The 25604-nt window shown below is 36.4% G+C and overlaps 1 protein-coding gene across 1 annotated transcript in view; it reads left to right on the top strand.

Moving 5' to 3' along the window:
• Positions 1 to 2504: 2504 nt before the first annotated feature.
• The window catches only part of LOC111516200 (cytochrome P450 4C1-like), a 221581-nt gene continuing 198481 nt past the window's right edge, over positions 2505 to 25604 (top strand). Inside the window, exon 1 of the mRNA XM_074186176.1 lies at positions 2505 to 2659. The gene's annotated coding sequence lies outside the window, so the exon portion shown is untranslated. The remainder of the gene's footprint in view (positions 2660 to 25604) is intronic.

The raw sequence follows: 25604 nt of genomic DNA, 5'->3' as shown, positions 1-25604 counted from the left end.
TAGGCGGTAGCTGGGGATGAACAGAACTGTCCACCCTAATCTACCGCTTGGAATGAGGCTTGGATCTGATCTGGAGGTGAGCAGATCACCTCCAACAGCAAGGGCACTTTTGACGGCGGGCGCCAAATGCTGCACCTTGAATAAAGACAAGGAACCGGCTGCCCCTGCAGAAAAGCTCCCTCACTTCTGCACCTCCACGGAGGGAACCCCAAGAAGGTTGAAGAAGCCGCGCAATGATATTAATATCGCTGCACCTTTCGAAACATTCGCGGAGGCCACCGTGAGACACCTCAAGTTTGCCAAAGAGAGTGTGTGGTCGGCGAGTCTTGGCCTACACCTAGCAATATAAAGGAGATGTCTGCTAGTGACCTATTTACCTTCCTGGAAAGGACAGGATGGACGATGACCTAGGAGGAAAACTCCTCAAGAGGATGTGCAATGGGTCACATGTCGGCTATGTGCTGTGAGTTTACACTCACCCTCCCTACCTCTACAGATACAGATACAGAAGCGATATTTCTGGCGGAGTCTGGGTTTTCCGCGACACTTTCCACTTGCCTCACTAGTGATATCTTAGCAGCTACTAGTATTCGTATTCTTTCAAGGCAGTGCTGTTTGGTGGTGTGCAGCACGCTTCAATTGAAAGTATGAACGATATGTCATAGATTGGCTGCTATTCGCCGCACTATCTTCCGAACTGCAAGGCCGGGATTTCATCCTTCTGATTCGGAAGGCGATTGGACAACGCTGTACACAGAGCATGAATTCTCGCTATGCTACCCATTTGCGCGGGCTCACTCGTATCAATGCATACAGCTATCTCTCAGCTCTTGCATCCACTCAAAGAGTCCGTTGTCATTGCCAGGGTTGTCATCGATAGATAAGTCACCGTTATTGGCTCCACCTCCTTACCTCTGAACTCTGCCGTGCGAGTCGATTATGGGGACCCCTTTCTCAATTACCAAGAACCGAGTGTTTGGGATCTACCGGATGGTTACCTCTGTAGACCAACGGCCAGAACTGGTGAGAAAATAATACTCTCCCTTCTTAGTGCACCTGGATAGCCTCACCAAATCCCTTCTGCCCATCATCATTATTATTTTTTTTTCCCGTAGTGTGCGCTGGTCAGGCCCTATCCCCCGAAGCCCCGATACATTCGGGAGGGCGCGCCAGCATAATCAACCAATGACCACTCCCCACGCCGTGGGGTAAGTGATCATTGGGTCCGAGAATCGTGTGCCCTGAGCAAACGCAGTGAGCCAAGAATGACAGCCTTCTGCATTTGTGCGGCTAAGATTTCTGCCTTAGTGCGGCAAGCCGGTATGATTTTGAGATTCGAGAGTAGAGAAGACATCATTCCACCAAGGACTCCAATAATCAGAACGACCATCTTGACAGAGTGATCTGGATAGAGTCTGCGGAGTTCGAAGAGAAAATCTCGATATTTTATCCGTTTTTCCTCCTCTTTTCTGACGATATTCGTCTCGCCAGGAGCTAAAAACTCCACGACAAATATCTTTTGGTCTGGTGGTCGAGAAGGACTACATCAGGCTTATTAGCTTGTATCAGCCTGAGGGTGGGGAACGAATAGTTCCAATAAATTCGGCACTTCTCGTTCCCCACAACGGATTCAATATCCCCCGGAGCGTGGGGCAACACCGGTGTCTCGTCAATACCGTAAGAGTGCCGTAGATGGTAATATAGCACTCTTAGGGCCGCATTATGTCGATGGATATAGGCCGAGACCGCATATGCTGGACATGCTGATAGCAAGTGCATTAGGGTCTCGGGCGCCTCGCGGCAGGCCCTGCACCTTGTGTCAGGAACCTCTATACCCATCACGCGACTGCGGTAGACTAAGGTGTTGAAGACACCATCCTGGCAAGCCATGATGAACCCCTCAGTTTCCGACTTCAGCCCACTCGACCTGAGAAAAGCGAACGTCAGGCGCTTTGATAAGCCAAGGTCTTCAATATTATTGAAGAAGACCCCATGCATTGGCTTATCCCTGTGTCTCCGCAGAAGTAAGGTGATCTCTGCCTGCCCATCATCATTATTATTATTGTTATTATTATTCATCGTGGAGTTCACAGTACCAAGTAAGACGAATATTATCCAAGAAAAAACATGAAGAAATTAGATTTTGAATTCGAACATGTCAGACTCTATCCAACCTCTCTGATGAGACAGTACTTCTGATTATTAGAGTCACTGGTGAAATGATGTCCTCCCTACTCTCGACAAGTTCAGGAGCACATATCTCGTGACGTCACAATGACTTACGATAAACACGTAGTTTTGAAGTTGAGCATTTTGATAACAGTAAACGCTAATGATTTGTAGTCTGGATGAGAACACGATTCAAGTGCAAAATCAGATTTGATTACACGATCCCATTGAAGACGAATCTCAAAGTTTATATATTCATATGATTTATCATGATGATCGAATGAAAACCATTAGCGCAGTGTTTAATACATGTGAAAAGTAAGCTGAGAGGATTGTTAAAGTTCTGGTGAAAACAAATTATCGAAGTTGGAATTTGTGTCTAGTGAAAGGTCGTGCTCACTTACGTGAAACTATAAAATAGAATATTTTAATTTGTTATTTAGTCTGTGTTAGTTATTTGTTACTTTGTGAACGAACTTTTCATGATAAGGTAGGACTGATTTGGAACATATTATAATTTCAGAAAATATATGTAAAACCCTATAATAAGGACATTTTTTGAAACTGGTTCATTATCCATTTCGAAAATTTCAATGGGAGACAGTTTCGGAAATAAAATCGTAATTTGAATACAGTCAGATCTAGTCTATGTTTGATAACCATATAAAAATAGCATACAGGGTGAGTCAAAATATATTAAATTCGTTTAGGAATGAAGTACCTTTGTATCGCAAAATACGGGAAAATTTCAGAATTGAAAGTTATATGTTAATTTAGAAACATGGCCTCTTATTGAAATTTTCATATTTTTTTTTGAAAAATTGGAGTTTCTCTCGTATGATATATTTTTGAAGTATTCTGAATCATAACATATCTTGAACAGACACATATATTTCGGAGTAATTGGAGTTACTCTCATATGATACATTTTTCAGTAGTCTGAATCGTTACATTTCTCAAGTAACCACATATCAGTATTCTGGATCACTACATATATAGAGTGGTTACAATCAATTCACTTCGGCACAATTTATTTTGAAGTGAAACTTGTCAGAAAAATTAGTCTCTTGGATTTATATATTTTCATGTAACCGTCAACATAATCTTTTTTGCAATATTATTCAGTAGTATATGAGAATTTTGCAAATTGTTTTGAAAACATTGCTCATAATGATGTACATATAGATAATCTCTGAATCAAAGTATGAAATTGGTTTTCAAATTCCTGATGAACATACTTCAGATGTTCAGATGTTCAGATGAACAAATCTCAGCAAACTATCCCGAAGATATCACAAGTAACCCCCCAAAAAAATGAGCGGACTAAATGTAAATAGTTCGACAGTTTGACTCATCATGACTCATCTGTTGAGAGTTCTGGTTTATTTCACTCTTGATTTGAGAAAAGCCTCGTTCAACTTCGTTAGTTCGAAAGGCAGAATTTGTTTTGATTTGTTGAGTTGGTTATTGAATGATGTTTGTATGATGAATGTAGAAATATTTTTGACGACATCAAAAAATAAGTTCACCAACGTTTAGAAGAATTTTCAAACATTTCAGCTGAAATGGATCATTAGCAGACATTTACAATGAAGAGCGAATGAAAACTATATGCACATAAGATAACCAGTTAGATATACTTCAGCCAGTTTTCTGAAAAAAAAAAGAAAGGTCACACAACTTGAAATTTATCATTTGAAAAATTATCATCTTTGTCGTTTCCAATCATTAAGCTGTTATCGCGAAAAATCCCCGGTAAGACACCTCGGGACATCCCCTCAATAGAAAGCCAATCAAGGTATCGCATGCAGATGCAATCTCGCTTCATGTACCAGAGGGCCTCGCGAAATGTATCTTGCCCACATCAAATTTAGGTCTTGCATCGGCACTGTATTCAAACACCATTTCTGGTTTGAATATGACGTTCTCATCCGTGAGCCTCATAAGTTGTGGGCCAAAATAATGTAACCTATAATCTCTTTGTTACACAGCTTCGGTGCTTTTCGTCTTGAAGGAAACTCAGTATGTAAAACTGGAAATCACTAGATTTTAAAATTGATTAAATTATATCAATCATAGACATTATAATTCATAGTTAGTAAATTATTTTAACGACCATAAAAAATTATACCTTTCAATGAAAAACATTAGTAGATGAACAAGGCGGGTTCTGGCGCAAAATCCCATGTATTTTCTTATGGAGCTGAACTTTTTGCAATTTTTGGTTCAAACAGGAGTGGGGGAAACGTGTGACGTCATCGACGCAGGATGGAACGAGTATCGTAGCGATTCAAGCGTGGAACTCCGCCCCTCGGTCCCCTTGGTACTCTAATCTATCAGCTCCCTTAGTACTCCGCCCTCGGCCCCCTTGGGATTCCGCATCAGCGCTCAGGCCCCTTTGTCACGTGATTTTAATTAAAAAAGTTTATAGTTATGAGATTCGAACCTGGACCGTCCGCGTGGTAGACATTGTCCATAGCCTCTACACCTACGTAAGATATTGAAGTTAACTGCGAATGTTGGGTATTGCGTTAGTTTTGTCGGAACCGAAATTGACTCATTCATTATACTTGACAGCATTTTTATTTTTGATTTCCGTAGAATGTAATCGTCATTATCATATTGAAGATAGGAAAATATACTTAGATTTGGGAAATAATTAATATTTCATGTAAAGATGTGTATGTGTGTGTAAGAGCGAGAGACGCGTGTGACGTAATCGATGCAAAGAGAGATGGAGATGGTATCGAGATTTAACGGTTGCTAGTGCAAGCAGGTGTTGCCAGTTGTACAATAAATCAATGTTTATGGAGTAATGTAGCGTTGCCGGTTTGAAAATTAAGCGTGAACTACTCGATGAAAATTGGAAGCGCGAAAATGATATATTTTATAATAATGAATCAGATTTAAGAAAAAATATGACAACTTGACCTGCGATTCGTCATTGTATACGGAGTGTCTCAAAATACATCATTGAAAACAAACCTGACGTCGAAGTGTACAGGGTGCGAAGAAATAGTTCAAGCCCTTGGTCAAGTCCAGTTTGGATAGTTTCAAAAAAACCAGACGCAAGTGGATTACAAAAATGGTGTATTGTAATTGATTACAGAAAATTGAACAATAAAACAATTGAAGATCGATTTCCTATTCCTAATATTGATGATATTTTAGAAAAACTGGGAAAAGCCTAATACTTCATTACTCTTGATTCAGCCAGCAGCTTTCACCAAATCAAAATGAAGAGTACACCATTTTTGACTGAATTCACTGGAGAAAAGTATTCGTTAGTTTACGAGGGAACTATCAACGTGGGAAAACCTCAGCCAGCTGATTCATTCAGAATAGTGAAGAGTTAAAGTTTTTTCAGAAAAATGAAGGAGAGTAAGTGATATATTACTTGGTTCACAGATGTCAGCTAAAAGAAGTTAGATATTCATTTGTGACCCCTGAGTAAATTATTTTTCTAGTGAAAGTGAATTAACTGAACATGAGAAATTATGTTCGGATTTGAATAATTGTAAAATGAAGTTCCTAAATACAATCATGTAGCTTTCAGAAATTTTGTATACAAACAATCTTCTTCATTCATAATTTACGCTGATTTTGAATATCAGTTGAAAGATTTGGCGGATTCTAATGTTAATTTCAATAGAAAAACGAAAAAATATCAAAAACACGTACCTTTCAGTGCAGGTTACTACCTGAAATGCTCATACGATGATAAATTATCATACTTCAATAGTTATAGAGGAGAAAATTGTATGAATTGGTTTGAAAATGAAATGGCTGAAATTTCAAAAATGATAAATATGAAAATGAAAACAATCGTACCTGTAGTGGAGAAGCCACTACAGGTGTAGTGGAGATATTTTTGAGCAGTTCAGGCAAAAATGTCGAGATATATACCACTTAGATCCAGCATGGTATTACACTATGCCTGGATATATGTGGGATTGCATGTTGAAGCATACAAAGTGTGAATTAGAATTATTAAAGGATGTTGATATGATTTTATTCATAGAAAAAAGCATAAGAGGTGGAATATCTGTTTGCAGCAACCGATTTTCAGAGGCGCACAATAAATATATGCCGAATTATGATCCTAAGAAGTCATCTAAGTATATTCTTTATTTAGATGTGAATAATCTTTATGAGTGGGCTGAGTGAACTTTTACCCTGAGGGGGATTCAAATGGATTGAAAATGTTGATGAATTTGGCATTGTATCAAAAAGTGATGATGATTATATTAACATGATGACGATAGCAGACGATGCGCCAAAAGGTTATTTTTTTCAAGTAGATTTAGAGTACCCAAAAAAGCTTCATGATTCATATAAAGACTTTCCATTTGCTGCTGAACATCGAATACCGCCCGGTTCTGAACCACCAAAATTAACGACTACAATTTATAATAAAAATAAATTTATTATACATTATAGAAATCTCAAATAAGCTTATTCTAACGGATCAATATTAACAAAAATTCAATCAATCTGCATGGCTGCGATCATACATTGAGTTGAATACCAATTTGAGTACTAAAGCTAATAGTAGTTTCGAAAAAAACCTTTTCAAATTAATGATAAATTCAATTTTTGGCAAGACCGTGGAGAATATAAGGCAACATAGAATAGTGAAATTATGCAGGAAATGGAATGGAAGATATGGTGCCAAAAACTTGATTGTAAGTTTTATTTTCCATAATTGCGAAATTTTTGATGATAATTTGGTTGCTATCGAGCTCAAAAAAACAGACGTTTTTTTCAATAAACCGTTGTATATAGGTGCAGCAATTTTGGAAATATCTAAATTATTGATGTATGATTTTCATTATGGTTTAATGCTTCTCACGATGAAAGGGAAGAATTGTATGTTGTTGTATATGGATACGGATAGTTTCATATATGAATTGCGGTGCTTAGATGCATATGATCAGGTTATAAAAAAATATAAAAATAAATTCGATACATCAGATTATGCAGAAAATAAGCCGCATGAAATAGAAAAATTAAATAAAAAAGTCCCTGGTTTGATAAAATATGAAGCCAATGGAAAAATTATTACATATTTCGTAGGATTGAGATAAAAAATGTATACATAAAAAATGCAAGTAAATGACCAGGAGAAGGATAAAGAAAAACAACGTTTGGAACGGAAACAATTGAATAAAACGAAAATCGATTGTGATATTCAAAATTAAGGTATAGTAAAAAAATCTAAAGTTGTAAAATATAATATTGTTAAATATAAAATTTTCAATGAAGATTTTGAAAAATGCTTGAAACAATATAAAATTCAAAGTGCAAACCAAAGAAGTATCCGTTCATATGGACACAAAGTATTCAGTATAGAACAAACGAAAATTTCTCTCAGTTCTTATGATGATAAACGCTACTTGATACCACAGTCATTTTATACGCTTCCGTGAGGGCAATATAACAAATCATAATCACGGTTTTTTATGTATGTTTTAGATGACAACTGCCACTCACATTGTTCTTTTCCGGCAGCCTACTAAATTGAATGTTTCATGTATGAAAACAATTTGTTGTAACATTAAAGATAGGGAATCATGTATGAACTCATTAACATATTTATCCGGCAAATCATAGATTCATAGGGTCAGATGACAGCGAATCTAGTATCGATGATTTTATTGGTTACTTTGGTAATCAGTGTATGGCTTTCAAAAAAATAAACAATCGCTCATTCTCTTTTTCAAAACTATTTCCTTATATATATATATATATATATATATATATAAATATATATATATATATATATATATATATATATATATATATATATATATATATATATATATATATATATATATATATATATATATATATATATATATATATATATATATATATATATATATATATATATATATATACATATATATATATATATATATATATATATAGTGTGACTCACGGTCGATGGTAGGTTAGACGTTTTTGGAAAACGCGAAGCATTAATTTTCTGAAAATTTCACCTCTCACATTTCCTTACCTGTTCTATCGCTCTGAAATATTTTCAGCATTGTGGCGTTGCCACTTCCACCAAAAAGTCCTAGCAACTTAATTTTTTCAAATGGAACACCCCATATATTAATACATTTTTAGGAATTGCTCTGGTATTTCAATTCTTTTTTGTCAATTATGTCCTACACCTATTTCTATCTGTTTTAGAGATAAAAAATAAATTGTACTAAATATGGTCCAAAAATAGCCTTAATTGAAATTAAGTACATCAGTACTCTCAATTCATGAAAAATTGATATTTTGATAATAGTTTGGACAAACTCGAGATATTCAAATAACACCAAGAAATCGACTCCATATCATACAAGGCGTGCTGAAATTACTATTATTTCCATTGTGCATAAAAGTAGTCAAAAGTTCATTTTTTCAAATGAAACCCTCTGTATATTACTCGGTAAATTGAAAGATGGTGAAAAATGCTTCAGATTGATTCATCATGTCCCTTTACCTAAATCGTTAAGTTTTCTCAATAAAGTCGCTTCTTCTAGAAACATATTTTTTCTTTAGAATTTGGATTTAGGTAACAGTGGAATTATCAAGCTTATAGCAGTTCGGTTACTTTTATAAGTCATTTACAAAGAGTTATTGACAGTGTTTCGAATCATCTGCCAAAATGAATGCAAATATAGATTATTCAAACAAAGTTCTTATGAAATTATTTATTATACACATGAACAAAGTGATCAAATCATTGTCAGAACGTGTAAAAAATTCAACCAAATGTATCCTGAATTAACACTAATGAACGAGAGGAAGTTTGTAAGGTTACAAAATAATTTCCATAACTATGGCTCAAAGTTTCCAGGGAACAACTGTACCAAAAATCAGTCATTTCTAGGTAAAAAGTAAGAATGTGTGGGCTAAAACATGTGAAAGTGCAGACAATAACAGAATAGGATGATTCAAAATAACAAAATTGTAAACAAAATATCACATTTTCCCAATAAATGCTGAAAATGTTGTCCATTACATTCTAAACACTTTAAAATGTTTTTTTGTACGCGACTTGTGGTTGCTTTTTCAATTTCCTGGGGATCCAGATCTTCAATACTCCGCACTATTTGCCGTCGCAATTCTTCTTTGGTAGGCACTGGAGTACTGTATACCCTTTCTTTTGAAATACCTCATGAAAAAGTCAAGTGGTGTGAGATCGGGTGATCTCGGTGGCCAATCCGACGACCCTAAACGCCTAAACCAACGATCGTCGAAGAGTTCGTCAAGTTTCCTGGAAACTTCCTGAGTGAAATGAGCTGGCGCTCCGTCCAGTTGAAATCACGAATTCCTATATTCCTCTAAAGGCAAATTTTCAAGAAAATCGGTTACAGTCGTTCTTGATATTTGGAGATATCTCTCTGCATTCAGTGTTTCTTCATGAATAAAAAAGCTAATTTTATTGTTCTTCAGAATACAGAAAACATTCAGGTCAAATTTTTCTTAAGAACCCATTTCATTTCTAACATGAGGATTATGATCAGCCCAAAAATGTTCATTCCTTCTATTGAAAATACTATTTCTCATAAATTTTGATTCGTCGCTCCCAATTATTTTCGACAAAAATTCCCGATCTTCTTGTGTATGAATCAAAAGGGATTCACAAAAATGCATTCTACGTTCGAAGTCTTCTGCTTTTAGAGCTTGAACTTTGGTAAATGTATACGGATGAATTCCGTGATTTTTCAAACTTCGTTGTACTGAAGCATGTGATACACCTAAATCTTTTTCTGCACTGCGAATGGAAGCTTCTGGATATGCATAAAAATATGCCAAAACGTTAACAGTATTGTCCTCATTTGAAGTAACAGGTTTTGGTAATGTTGAAGGCGCTTTTAACATGGAGCCATAGTTAGGGAAATTATTTTGTAATCTCACAAACTTCCTCTCGTTCATTGGTGTCAATTCAGGATACATTTGGTTGAATTTTCTACAAGTTCTGGCAGTGATTTGATCACACTGTCCGTGCATAATGAATAATTTCATAAGAACTTCGTTTGAATAATCAATATTTGCATTCATTTTTGGCGATTTTTTTAAACACCGTCAATAACCATTTATCAATTACTTATAAAAGTCACCAAACTGTCATAAGCTTTTTCCACGGCTACCTAGAAATCAAATTCTTTAAAAAATTTTTTTGTACAACTGTTATTGAAAATCTCTTTGATAGAAACACTTCAATCAGAACACCTACCAAAAAATCATTTAGAAAAGTTCACACATGCAGTTCGTGCTATTGGTAATATTAAATACCTGTGAAGTTACTGACGATGACGAAGTAGTATTCAGTCCAACTACAGAAAGTCCTTCATGACTAACCAATAATCCTCCTTAAAATAACGTGAGTTGGCGTATGTAGCTGTAACATATACCTTGTAATCCAAAGACCGTTTGTACAAATCCCATGGACCCTATAATTTTTTTTATTATCAGCAGTAACGTTATACAACAAAATGTGTATGATACATTTGTTGAAAGTGATTTTATTTTGCTAGTGAGTTTGCTCCACTTGCTGATGCTCGTTTTGCAATAATCCCCACTCACAAAATAAAATGCCACTTTCAACACTTGTAGGTAAAACGTGAATAACAATTTTTCCACACAAACGGCTTTATTAAGAAAACTTGACAATTTAGGTATAGGGACATGTATATCATCTTGAAGCATTTTTTACCATCTTTCAATTTATCGAGTAATATACAAGGGGTTTCATTTGAAAAATTGAATTCTCGACTACTTTTATGCACAATGGAAATAATAGTAATTTTAGCACGCCCTATATGATGTGGAGTCGATTTCTTGGTGTTGTTCGGATATTTCGAGTTTGTCCAAACTATCATCAAAATATCAATTTTTCATGAATTGACAGTACTGATGTACTTAATTTCAATTAAGGCTATGTTTTGGACCATATTTAGCACAGTTTATTTTTTATTTCGGAAACAGATAGAGATAGGTACAGGACATCATAAACAAAAAAGTATTAAAATACTAGAGCGATTCCAAAAATGTATTAATATACGGGGTGTTCTATTTAAAAAAATATAATTGGTGGGACTTTTTGATAGAAGCGGCAACGCCGCAATGCTGAAAATATTTTAGATCGATAGATCAGGTAAGGAAATGTGAGAGGTCGAATTTTCAGAAAAATCATGCTTTGCGTTTTCCAGAAACGTCTAACCTATATATATATATATATATATATATATATATATATATATATATATATATATATATATATATATATATATATATATATATATATATATATATATATATATATATATATATATATATATATATATATATATATATATATATATTCTTTGAGAGCATTACAAAATGAAGTATTTGGTATTTCACAGGATCTTTCTAATAATTCTAAGTCTTGTTTATCTTTGAAAAATCTTTTCATACTATCTATTGTACTATAATAATCAACACAAAAGTTAATGTTTTCCAATAAGGCAATTCGATGTGATAGCAAATTCTTATCAGCTTGGATTACTTGGTACATTTCTTCTTCGGAAAATAGAAATTCAATACCGTGTTTCGCAATCGCTAAGCACTTCGTATCATCATATATTAGTTGTGTGACTTTACGATAATCACCACAAGGGAATATCGTAAGATCATACTCATCTGGAAATGTTGAAAGGTCTTCTTCGAAAAAGTCAGTCTTCTTCTGTATGAGCAGCTTGATTAAAATAGCCCATTTGAATATGCTGAATAATATTTTCTTCGGTTTGAAAGGTTGCTTCACTACAATTGTCGCACTGAATGTTCTAGCTGGAGAGAATCCCACCACTATTGTGAAAACATAGTTTGTAGCAGTAAATGACATTCATTTTTGGCAGACACTTCATATTTCATTAAAATTCTATCTAATTCATCACTAAAATAACCACTTTCTTCGGAACTCATGTTGATGTATGTGTGTGTGTGACGATAATGAGAATGGCGGACTTCACACTGCTCATCGAAAAAGTAGTTACAAAATATCTGCTTTTTCTATCCAACTGTTATGCTTGCTATCTAAACCGAGCCATTCCACGAGATATATATCAGGATTTGCAGTTTTTTGCAATTCTTTCTCATAGAAAGCACCTCTATTAGGTGCACCATGCATATCTTCAAACATAAAAGTGGCGGGGTTAATAATATTGACTTTGATAATTTTTAATAATTCCGTAGACCAATTGGGTGTGTAGCCTTTTTCGAAAACGCGTTTCGCCTTACTGATTCGCACAACATCACCGACTTTGAATTTTCTTGGCACAGCTATTTTCAGGTGGGAGTATGTTGAATTGCGAATTTGTTTTTCGTTGTTTTTGTTGACTTCTGAAGGTTTCGCGCTCGTCTTTGAATGCCGCGTATCACTATAGGATTTTGTGATTTCAGGCAAAACATTCATCCATTTGTAGATACCATTCAAATTGGAATATTTGAAAAGTCTTTCTTTTAACGTTCTTATGACACATTCAGATATAGAAGCCTTCATGATGCTATATGTATTGTAATGATTTATTCCATGTTTTTTCATTAAAGTTTGAAATTTATTATTGTAAAACTCCATCCCCTGATCGATTTGTAGATTTTTGGACAACGTTTCGTATATTCAAAAATATCTGAAAATGTCCACACGAATTTCGAAAAACAATCGATGACAACTAAAATGAGATTGAAATTTCGATTTTGATGAGCGAATGATCTCATCTCAGCCAAGTCCATCTACCACAGATCATCCAGTCCTTTGATTACGGTATGACGTGGAAAATCTTTTCTAATAGGTTTATGCAGTTCACGAGCAAGTTGAATCTTGTCTTTGGAAGTAATGTGACGGACTGATGATCGAGAATGTTAAACTTGTTATTTTATGATGAACTACATTTTGTTGATTTTCTTGATATCAGATTGTACCTTCGCTAAATTCCAATTTATTTTGGAAATTTGTTTAGAGATATCACCTTGAAAGTGCTCTTTGTCGTTTTGTTCAATTTCCAAAGTTTTGTTATGCGAATGAACCAAATCGGTAATTTCTGTTATTTTCTTTAACAAATCTGCTTGAATATTTTCAATATTACTTACATATTGCTGATTTAATTTTTTGTAACGTGCCACCACCTCGTTATTGCGTACTATATTTGTTTGTACCATTTGAATAAAATTGGTATCAAGTTTTTGAAATTTAGCGTCGAATCGTTGTTCACATTATCTTGTTTATGAATGTCATTACTCATGTTTGTTACTTTATCATTAACTTAATTTATTTGATGTTGACATTGATCGACTTGCTCTCGCATCTTTGCTACATTTTCATTTACTTGGGCCATTTGTTTTTGACGTCGACCGCTTTGATTCTGTATAGTTGCATCAATTTTTTTCTCAACTTCATCCATGTACTCTTTATTGACTGCATCTGATGCGTTCGTAGATCTTTTCACATTACATAATTTCAAATTATCGGAATCAATGTTGCCATCGGGTGTGTGTAGTAAACCTCCACCAGTGCCTACTGCTTATGTTGCAAATTGCTTTCGTTTACTATTGGAGCTGCGTCCAAACTTGTCGATAGTCATGATGGAAATGTGACATACACCGATAAGATTCTAATAATATGCGTTTTTTCTAAGCGACCAAGATATGATTGTTTCAACGCATTGAATTTCTGTTGAACTTTTGATACGTTTTTTGTGATGAAAATGAATGTTTTATCGCATCAAATTTTGGACATTTTTTGATGCGATTTCAGTGTCAATTTTGCATTATTTTCCGTAGCATGTTACAATATAAATCATACGGGTTATTGCACGAAATGATGGTTTGAAAAATACGTTTTTTCGTTGCGATTAAAGTGACAGAAATGATCGTTTTATCGCATTGAATTTTTGACATTTTTTCGTTGCGATTTTGATGTCAATTTTACATTATCGCATCAAATTTTTGGAATGGAATACATGTCATTTTGAATGATTTATCACTGAATAATGTTGGCTTCTCTGAGTTCATTGAATATAGCTGTAATTTTATTGTCATATGACGTATTTCCAGCATCTTTCGAAGCTATAAGCAGCTTTAATCTATCGCATAACTCGTTCGGATCATCCCAATACACATATTCGAAGGGCTTGTCATTATATATCCAACGATGAGTGTTGATGGCATTCGTTTGTAAAATGCTGGAATCAACTACATCATTGTTCATTACATTTTCGTAACCCTTACCAAGTGTTTGATTACGAAACATGGGCCTCATTACATCTGACCATTTCCATTTTTGTGTTCCCTTCATGGATCCTCTGGCATTCAGGTGGGCTTGTGTTACTTTCAACAAACGTTTATAAGAGGCTCGATCCTCTTTATAATAGTCTTCAGGTTCATCGAGAAAGATCAAATTATATAGTCCTGGAGTTCCTTTGAAGGGGAGTCCTTCAGGTGTAATATTACCACGTTTATTAAAGTCAATGTAGTTTCTACCGAGAATCCATTTTGAAGAGGACTCGTCATAAACTGGTCCGTATATTTTATCGATTGAATTGTCTTTAGCCCAGTGTTTCATGACATATTTGTGTGATATGGGCGGATACTGCTCCAGATATTCTATCATACTCTCCTCTGAAATATTTTCCATTGACGGTGGTGGTGGTGGTGATTCGTGGAGTACTTCATCATCATCCTTTCCCGTCGTTTCAGCAGTCTTTTCGAGTGGTAATGGTTGAGATTGATCGAATGGTTCCGTTTCCATTTCATCTTGCTTCTCCTCCTTCTTGGTGACATCACTACGTTGTCTCAAATGACCTACCGATTTTTCAGAGATTTCAGCAATATCCTTCTGCGGTTTCGATATAGGTTGAAAAAAATTTTGCAACAACTCATCCTCTTCAGACTTTCCCAATTTTAAAGCTAGATACTTTTTTCTTATGTTTTTTGAAATTTCGTTAATTTTGTTCTTGCGCACATCAACTTCTTCACTGAGCGGTTTCATATTGACAAATAACGTTTCCATTTTCATTCACGCACATTTATGTATTTGTCGAAGCATTTTCGATATCGCCCCTCATTTGAATTGCATTCCTTAACAATGATAAAAGTTCCATACTTGTCGCGCCAACATTCGGCACACATTCTCTTGAATCCATCGAAAGACATATCGGGAGAGACGTGTTCGTCGAATACATGTTTCAAATTCATTTCGTCTTGCTTGAATAATACAATCATGTTTCAATTGTCACGTATCAGTTGCTTAGGTATCTTGAAATACGTCTGACACAAACACATGGCATCAATGCCCTTATGACGACCCATCGAATAATATTCACGAATTTTCTACTGACCATCGCAGGCTACATCATCGAATATGAATATGGAATTTCATTTAGCCGCCTCTGGACTCTGAATTTCTTCGTTGTTTTGAAATGGTAAATAACTGACTTCTTTGGTTTTTTCCAATATCTCTCGAAGCAGCTGATACTTCAGTTGATAGAGCGACTTTAAGTTCACGTAGACATTTTCAAATTTGGCTCCATTCTGATGGAATAATATCGATAATGCTGCGTTGGTTTTTCCACACCCCAATGGACCGCATATGATGGCGCGAAACGGATTGGGTAATAATTTGCCATGTTTTTTCAGATACTTGACACCATCATTCAAATAGTCTAAGTTATCTATGGGTAACGTATTGTCTTGTGGAACGACCTCCATGTTCTGATTGGTGGTTGAAGGATTCACTTTAATATGTTGCGTGCGCATTGACGTCATCCATCATTCCTCATGTTGACTTATCGCGGAGAAGGTGTCGTCAATACGCTAATCAATAAGCTGCCATTCGAATTACACTAACCATGCTATCAATATCGCGGTCCTGGTAAGAAACTACAAGAACGTCTTGCACGAGGTGAAACCGATGTAAATCCATTAGACAAAGTCTGTAGAGAACACGATATTGCATACTCTCAAAACAGCTCTTCACAACATAGTCACGGAGCTGATGAAGTGTTGGAAAATAAAGTTTGAGAACGGGTTAAATCGAAAGACGCTAAATTTGGGGGTAAAGCTGCAGCTTGGCTCGTCACTACAAAAATGAAAGCGAAACGTAAGCTTGGTATGGGGGCGACCTTTTGATGTAATATACTCCAAAAAAGTACTAAAAATTGGAAGCCACATTCTATTAATATTAAAAAATCTAGTGCTTCGGCTTTGCAGGCAGCTAAAATGGCATTGAGTGAAGTTGGAGGACGAAAAAACAGCATCAACGCAAAGGACGAGGTCTTTACTTGAAAAAGCAAAAAACTCCTATTGAAGCTAACCCATAGAGCATTATATGATTCGGAGAATGTGCTATTGTAAACTTGGATTCTCAATTGAATATAGGTAGTCATTGGGTAGCTTACATTGAAAACGTTAATGCTGTACAATATTTCGATAGCTTCGGTAATCTCATACCTCCAATGGACTTGATACGATATTTTGGAAAAGGTGCAACGATGACATATAACAATGATCGGTATCAAAATTTTTATCAAAGTAATTGTGGACATCTGTGCCTACAGTTTCTACTACATAATACCTACAAAAATTATGGGGCTTTTTGTGGATAAAACTTACACAAAAAAGTTTATTAGTTGTTATTATCGAAAATAATTGATATTTTCATTCAAAATTTTGTTGTTTCAATCATTATTAAAGGAAATGTCGTATCGACATTATATCAGTCACGTCTATGATATTAACGCTAACGAGTCGTTCTTCGACGCTTTCCATCGATTTCAATCCATCCATTCGATTGTTTTCCGATTCCGAATTCAGATTAACTTTGCTAGTGTCCATTCGTACAACTCTATACCAAACATTGAAGAAGGTTCAAAATTTTATTATTACGAAAACGGTGACACGACTTAACGAAAAAGTATCGATATTCCTGCTGGATCTTACGAAATTGATGATATCGAAAATCTGGTAAGCAAACATTTTGTACCTAAAACGTATAACGAACACCCTGAGGAATTTTTATATCTCAAACCGAATAATAATACGCTAAATATTCTGTCTGAAACATTCGATTGATTTTCGACCTGCGAATAGTTTGGCTCGCATTTTGGGGTTTTCATCTACTCTTCTCAAACCTAACTTACATTACGCATCCGATCTAGTTGTAGAAATCATTAAAGTTCGTACCATACACATAGATAGCAACATTACGTTAGGAGCATTCTACAACGACACATCGTCTCATTCGATATACAAATTTGTTGTTGATGTAGATCCAGGATACGCAATTGACGAAACGCCTAATCACCTCATATACCTACCTATTGAACATAGAAACGAAATAAACAATATCACGCTGCGAGCGCTCGACCAACATTCCAGGCTCATTGATTTTCGTAATGAAAAAATAATAATTCGTTTGGAATTGAAACGAAAGTATGGTACTGACTATCTATAAGAATAAGTCATCATCATACCCTTCGCCAGTCTTCACCAAAACTTTTAATAGTCGACAACTATTAAAAACAGAAAATACATTATTTCTGAAATCTCTGGGTTATCATGTTATCCAATCAAGTGTTTAACATTTTCCGAAAACCGCAAAACGATGAGTCCATACGAAAGATAGAGTGGCGAACCTACTACCCTTACGTTAAATCTTTTCGCAACAATGACGTCATCGAAATCAACATTAATCAATCCGATGCCTATGATGCTTTGTACGATAGCTTGCTATTCATCAGCGGAAAAGTTGAGAGGACCAAGGGAGATGGTCATGTGACCTTCGTGAACAATGCTGGTGGTTTCATGTTTCAATCTGCTACCTATGAGCAGAATGGTAAAGAATTGGAAGCAGTTAGTGAAGTTGGAATTGTTAGTACTGTCAGAGGCTTCCTCACCTACACCGATGAAGATATCAAGCACTTGGCCATCTCAGGATGGACAAACTGTATCTTCAACGTTCAATATAATTACACCTATCAAGCATTTCTTGAATATTTTCAATGATTATCAAGGTGTTTCCTATGGTTAACACACCATCCGATCAGTACGAGCTGGAGATGATAACAACTGTTCCAAAATAGATGAGACTGCTGGTATAGTAGCATGAAAGACTGAAGTTGAGCTGGAAATTAAAAATATCGAACTGAAAGTTGAACGAATCTCTCCTTATGATCAAATCAAATTGCAACTTTTAAGACCTATCCATGCCGACACCCCTATTCTCATATCGTTCAGAAAATGGGAACTCCATATGCTGCCTGCTCTCACACAAGGTGCAAAAAATGAAATATGGGCCGTCAAGACTTTCTCGTTTCTCGAAAGCCCTCGCTATGTGATTGTATGTTTCCGAAAAGACGTGATTACACCAAAGTCAACAATGATCCAACGCAATTCAACCATATAAATATCATCAATATAACGTTTACTCTGAATGGTGAAAATTACCCCAAAGAAAATATGCATCTGAATTTTGGGAAACTGAATTTTTTGCAAGAAAATTTCAACTACGCACAATTCGGTCCTAACTACAAAATGACCAATTAACATAATCCTCTCATAAACACCGCCGACTTTATACAAAAAACTCTTTTTTTCATCAATTGTTTCAGAAGGGACGAAAGCATCAAAAGTTCCAGTGTTGATGTAAAACTTGAAATCGAAGCATCCGAGGGATTTCCATAAAATACACGAGCCTATCACATCATTGTGCATGACACTGTCATCGATCACCTCCCACTCAGCGAAATTATCAAAAAGTGGAACTGAAATTCAAATAACACTCCCTCTCCCACACCTCAATCAGAAATATTAAAACTTCAAAATTAGTTGTAAGGAGTGTGAGTACTGTACAAGTTGTCATCATGAGAGTTGCATTCGTAGATATTAAGGGATTTATTGTAAATGGACTGTTCATCCCTAAAAAACTCACCATCGAAATTGGGTTTAAATGGAGCCATCACATCTTCATACCTCCACAACTGTTTGCCGCATTGAATAATCAAGACAAGAAAACCGCATCTTATCTGGAAAGAAGTGTCCATGGTATTCGGTACTCTGATGGAGATATCGACTATTTCAAACGAAACAAAATACTTCAATCCAAGTTGCTGAATGGTGCCGACTACATTTAGGTTCGGGGTGAGCAAAAATCAGAATTTTTGCGACAGGAATGTATAACTTCTGGAGTTTATCCTATAATCATTGATGTTTACAAATTTGATGGAACACCTTATGCAACTGGAAACTTTGAAAAAAATGTGAATCCATGTCATGCTACTGGACAATTTTCGAGTACTGAAAGAAATGTGGAACGTCTACGCCAATGGTTTTTGAACACGATATTACCTATGTGATTTGACATGGAGATACTATGCAAAATCATTAGTTATCAATATGCTTCCGACATCGTCAGATATATCATCCGCTTATAAAAAAATCGATTTCATCGATGACCACATCGATCGCTATGATATATATGCAGAGATTATAGAAAAATGGACCAATCGGAAAAAGATACTGATGAATTTCATAACTACTGCTAAAACGTCTACATCTAAATATGATGAACACTAAAAAAGTTGCCCCTGGTCGATTCCCAATACCCAATGCAATCCTGATACATGTGAATGCGCATACATATTTCGATATACAGGGTGTCCCTGGACTTCCTCTTTTCCTCTCGGGAATGTATAGATGGGGTCAAAATATCACCAGTACTTCATATAACTTTTTTTCCTAAAATCCTTCGTTACCAAGTAACGGGCCCTCGAAGTTACAAAATGAAAAATGTTTTTCTTTGATAACTTTTCAAGTGAATATTCAAAATCATCCAAATTTTGGTAATTGACTAAACAAATGAATTCCTTTGATGAGCTTTCATGCAGGAGTCAGTTGTTTTGCTACAAAGTCAGGAACGGACTACCCCAATGGTCCACACCCCAAAACTTTGAAATGACAGATATTTTTCAATATTTTTCAACAAATTAAGGATATTTGGACAATTTTATGAATAAAAGTACTCGTGTGGAAAGTCGATCGGAGCAACGAGTCTTGATAAAAATGTAGTTTCACTCGACGACATCAAACCCGCTCGTCCATCATTATTTGAAATGAATAATTATCAAAGCAGAAATAATAATGATAACGTTAATTCAACAACATTTTTCCTGTTCATAACGAATTTTTATAATGCAAACACGTTTAACTAACGAAACTCAAGAGCCTCAAGAGCAAACAGAAATGAAAAATCCGCTACAGAAACTGCTCGATATGACCACCTTCTCTCTCTATACATTTTCTTAGTCTGCGAAGACACCCTCTCTGTACTTGAAATAGCATTCCAGGGTCGTTTCGTATGGCTTCACAATGTAATGTTATTCTATTCAACAATGCATCTCTTGTGTGAATAGGTGTAGCGTAAACAAGGCTTTTCAGATGCCCCCACAGAAAGAAATCCAATGGATTTAAATCCGGAGACCGCGATGGCCATGAATATGGCCCACCTCTACCAATCCATCTATTGTGGAAAATATGGTTCAGATGGTCACGCACAATCAAACTACAATGAGGAGGAGCGCCATCATGCATAAACCACATATCTCTTCGGGTTTGCAATGGAACATGTTCCAAAAGTCCATTCAAATCGTTCTGAATGAACTCCAAATAACGTTCTCCATTCAATCGGTCCTGTAGAACGAATGGTCCTATGAGATGGTTTCCTATGATACCAGCCCAAATATTCACGTTGAATTTCCGTTGGTATTTGGTTTGCAATATCCCATGGGGATTTTCTTCGGCCCATATATGGAGATTATGAGAGTTGATAACTCCATCTCTACTGAAACCTGCTTCATCAGTGAATGAAACTCGATTAATAAAAGTCATATCCTCTCTTTGCCTATCCATGAACCAATTGGCATATTCCAGTCGTGCTGGAAAATCTTGAGGTGTCATGGCATGTACCTTCTGGATGTGAAATGGGTGGAGCAGTTGTTCCCTAATTATTCTATGAATAGTGGACTTGGATGTATGGAACTGTTCTGATAGATTTCTGATGCTCATTGAAGGATCATCAGCAACGGCTTCCAAAATATTTTCCTCCAATAAAACGGTACGTACAGTCCTAGGAGCGCCCTCATCACGTCAAATTAATTATCAATTATTACATACCTGTCTCCCTCAAGCTGCGATCGACACGCTCGAATGTTTCTCTTGACGGTACCGTTCGATTGGGAAAATGCTCGGAATACAGACGACGAGCTTCTGCAGCATTACAAAATGCTCGTCCATAAAATACATGCATATCTGCATATTCATTGAATTTAAACTGTTCGTCCATATCAAAAAAAGTCAATATATCCTATAGAATATTGACAATACAATGATAGTCATATGACAACGCACCACTCAACAAAACAAAATCGCATTCCAGTTTCTCATTTTTTATCAAAACTTTCTAAAAGGTTTTTTTGTCAACATCTGTGAAAGAAATGGAACATAATTATTCCCTGGATATTTTTCACCTGATCATGTGCAGCCGTTTTTGTAGTTCATTCGTTTGCTTTTTATTAGTATAGTTAATATTTTTTCCGATTCGTGTTAAAGAATTTCTCCCATAAAATTATAATTATCAGTGAAACTCCTCAACACTTTAGCTGTGAAGAAGAATTTGAAACATTCGAATGTTGAGTTTCATGAGATTCAGATAACTGATCAACACGAAACGTGATTATTCCACACGTATTATGTACATACAAAATATGGAATGAATTCGATATTTCATAGTAGAGTATCTTGTTAGTTTAAAAACACCACGAATCTACAGAACTTGATATTTCTTTTGAAAAAATATCTGCTATCACAATTGTGACTTAAACTTCCATATAGGTACTGTACTTTTTGTTTACGACTTCATTTTAGCATACTTTGTATTATTCCTGTTATAAATGTTGTTGAATTAACGTTATCATTATTATTTCTGCTTTGATAATTATTCATTTCAAATAATGGTGGACGAGCGGGTTTGATGTCGTCGAGTAGAACTACATTTTTATCAAGACTCGTTGCTCCGATCGACTTTCCACACGAGTACTTTTATTCATAAAATTGTTCAAGTAACCTTATTTTGTTGAAAAATATTGAAAAACATCTGTCATTTCAAAGTTTTGGGGTGTGGACCATCGGGGGTAGTCCGTTCCTGACTTTGTAGCAAAACAACTGACTCCTGCATGAAAGCTCATCGACGGAATTCATTTGTTTAGTCAATTACCAAAATTTGGATGATTTTGAATATTCACTTGAAAACTTATCAAAGAAAAACATTTTTCATTTTGTAACTTCGAGGGCCCGTAACTTGGTTACGAAGACTTTTAGGAAAAAAAGTTATATGAAGTACTGGTGATATTTTGACCCCATATATACATTCCCGAGAGGAAAAGAGGAAGTCCAGGGACACCCTGTATATTAGAAGCTACAATGTTATAATCAACACTATTATTATTATTATTATTTTCACCGTAGTGTGCGCTGGTCAGGCCCTATCCCCCGAAGCCCCGATACATTCGGGAGGGCGCACCAGAGTTATCAACCAATGATCACTCCCCACACCGTGCGGTAAGTGATCGTTGTGTCCGAGAATCATGTGCCCTGAGCAAGCGCAGTGAGCTAAGAATGACAGCTTTCTGCATCTGTGCGGCTGAGATTTCTGCCTTAGTGCGGCAAGCCGGTATGATTTTGAGATTCGAGAGTAGTGAGGACATCATTCCACCAAGGACTCCAATAATCAGAACAACCATTTCGATAGAGTGATCTGGATAGAGTCTGCGGAGTTCGAAGAGAAAATCTCGAAATTTTATCCGTTTTTCCTTCTCCTTTCTGACGATATTCTTCTCGCCAGGAACTGAAAACTGATTCCACGACAAATATCGTTTTGCTCTGGTGGTCGAGAAGGGCCACATCAGGCTTATTAGCTTATATGAGCCTGAGGGTGGGAAACGAATAGTTTCAATAAATTCGGCACTTCTCGTTCCCCACAACGGATTCAATATCCCCCGGAGGGTAGGGCAACACCCGTCAATACCGTAAGAGTGCCGTAGATGAAAATATAGTACTCTTAGGGCCGCGTTATGTTGATGGATATAGAACAAGATCGCATATGCAAGACATGCTGATAGCAAGTGGGTCTCGGGCGCCTCGCGGCAGGTCCTGCACCTTGTGTCAGGAACCTCTATACCCATCACGCGACTGCGGTAGACTAAAGTGTTGAAGATACCATCCTCGCAAGCCATGATGAACTCCTCAGTTTCCGACTTCAGCCCACTCGACCTGAGAAAAGCGAAAGTCAGGCGCTTTGATAAGCCAAGGTCTCCAATGTTATTGAAGAAGACCCCTTGAATTGGCTTATCCTTGTGTTTCCGCAGAAGTAAGGTGATCTCTGCGGCTTTTATCTGAGCTTTTTGCTGAACGGGTTCCAACTCGGTGACAGAGTTGTAGTCACCTCGTTCAGAATCGAAAACTATACCGAGTTCATCAGCTGCTCGATCAGCTGCCCTAAGGAGAAATGCTCCAATTCCTGCTCTCTCACGGACCATGCAGAGAAGGTGATCCGAACTCCTGACGACTTTACAGGCTGTATCCAGTACCATTCTGTCATGTAAACACTCCAAACTCAAAAGTCCACGACCTCCCTGTTGTCGGGGGAAGTACAACTGTGGAACGGACGATTTGGGATGCAAACTCCTATAGAGATGCATCATTTTTCGGGTCCTTACGTCGAGTTGATACAGCTCCTCCCGAGTCCACTTCACTACTCCAAACGAGTAGAGTAAGATTGGAACGGCAAGCATATTTGTTGCAGCAACTTTGTTCTTTCCCGACAGCTTCGATAACCAGATCTGTCGAAGTTTGTGCTAACATTACAGATTAATGAGGCTGTATCGTTTCGAAGTGCGATCCCCCAATGTGTTTAAGGTGTCTCAGAATACATCATTGAAAACAAACATGGCGTCGAAGTGTACAGGGTGCGTCAAAATACATCATTTAAGAAAAAAAACATAACAGTTCCACGAGGCTGTAAGTTTTCAACGTGCGATCCCTCAATGTGTACAAGGATCTCTAAATACATCACTGAAAACAAACATGGCGTCGTAGTGTACAGGGTGCGTCAAAATACATCATTCAAGAAAAAAACATGTCGGTTCAAATTATGATATCAATGTGTATACAGGGCGTTTCAAAATACATCATTCAAGAAAAAGAAATGTCGGTTTAACAGAAGTCTAGCGTTCCAACATGTCAGAAGGACACTAAGTCTCGTATCTTTGTTAACCAAGTTAGCATCATCAGGAGAAGAAGGAGATGGCATCAAAGGTGTTGAGGAGTTACGTATTGTGGAGTTAACATTTGAAAATGGGGAAAGCGACCGTTTTACAAACATTTCGACCGTTCTGCATGGCACCGTTTTGCGTGCGTTTTCGATCGTTTGCGTGCGTTTTCGATCGTTTGCATGCGTTTTCGACCGTTTTCGTGCGTTTTCGATCGTTTGCGTGCGTTTTCGACCGTTTTGCGTGCGTTTATTCGTTATCGTTTCGTCGTTATTGTCGTTATTTTTTCGTATTTCAATATGACAGTCATTTATCACTTAACGCGTTTCGCTAACCAAGTAAGCATCATCAGGAAATAACTAAGTCATATGAAGTCATATGAAGATTCATTTTGAGAATTTTCAGACGCTTGAACGGAACCTTGTGGAACACTCAACCTGACTTCTGTCACAGAGTAGTGTCGACCAGCCAATCAGAATGGAGAAATCAAATATCGCTCGATTGATTGTGCTAGATGAAATTGAACTGGAGAATGAGGGTCGAATAATAATTATAGTGATAAAACATTGAAACCCTGAAAGTGACGTAGTCAGCGTGGGAGGTGGTAGCGTGTGTGAGGATTTGTGGAAATGAATGAGTTATTAGAAAAAATAATAGCGCAACTGTCAGAAGGGCACTGAGTTGTATATCAACTAATAATGATCGGAACGTCGCGTTCAGCACATCAAATGAAAGGATAAGAAATGCAGAATTCATCGACAAAGAAAAAGCAAAGATGACACAACATGTCAGAAAGGCACTAAGCCAAATCATCGTTAATGATAGCTGAATCTCAATGTGCAGCATATCAAATGGAAGGGAAACGAATACACAGTGTACAGACAGAGAAAAAACAAAGATGGCGTAAGAAATATGATAAACAACGTCCAATGTGAAATAGCATGGGAAGAATTGCACATTCATAGAAAATCATTGAAGAAACTCGAATTTAAAAGTGGTTGGGTTGTGAACAACGACAAGTGTAATCTAATTGCAGAAGTTTGATTCAAAACGCAGAATTTGTTGAAAAAATAT

Source organism: Leptinotarsa decemlineata, unplaced genomic scaffold (assembly GCF_025532065.1).
Source record: "Leptinotarsa decemlineata unplaced genomic scaffold, Ldec_3_MD MMD2_tig00078422_RagTag_RagTag, whole genome shotgun sequence".
Lineage (NCBI taxonomy): Eukaryota > Metazoa > Arthropoda > Insecta > Coleoptera > Chrysomelidae > Leptinotarsa > Leptinotarsa decemlineata.
The sequence above is the reverse complement of the archived record's forward strand: the minus strand, read 5'-3'. Positions and strand labels throughout refer to the sequence as shown.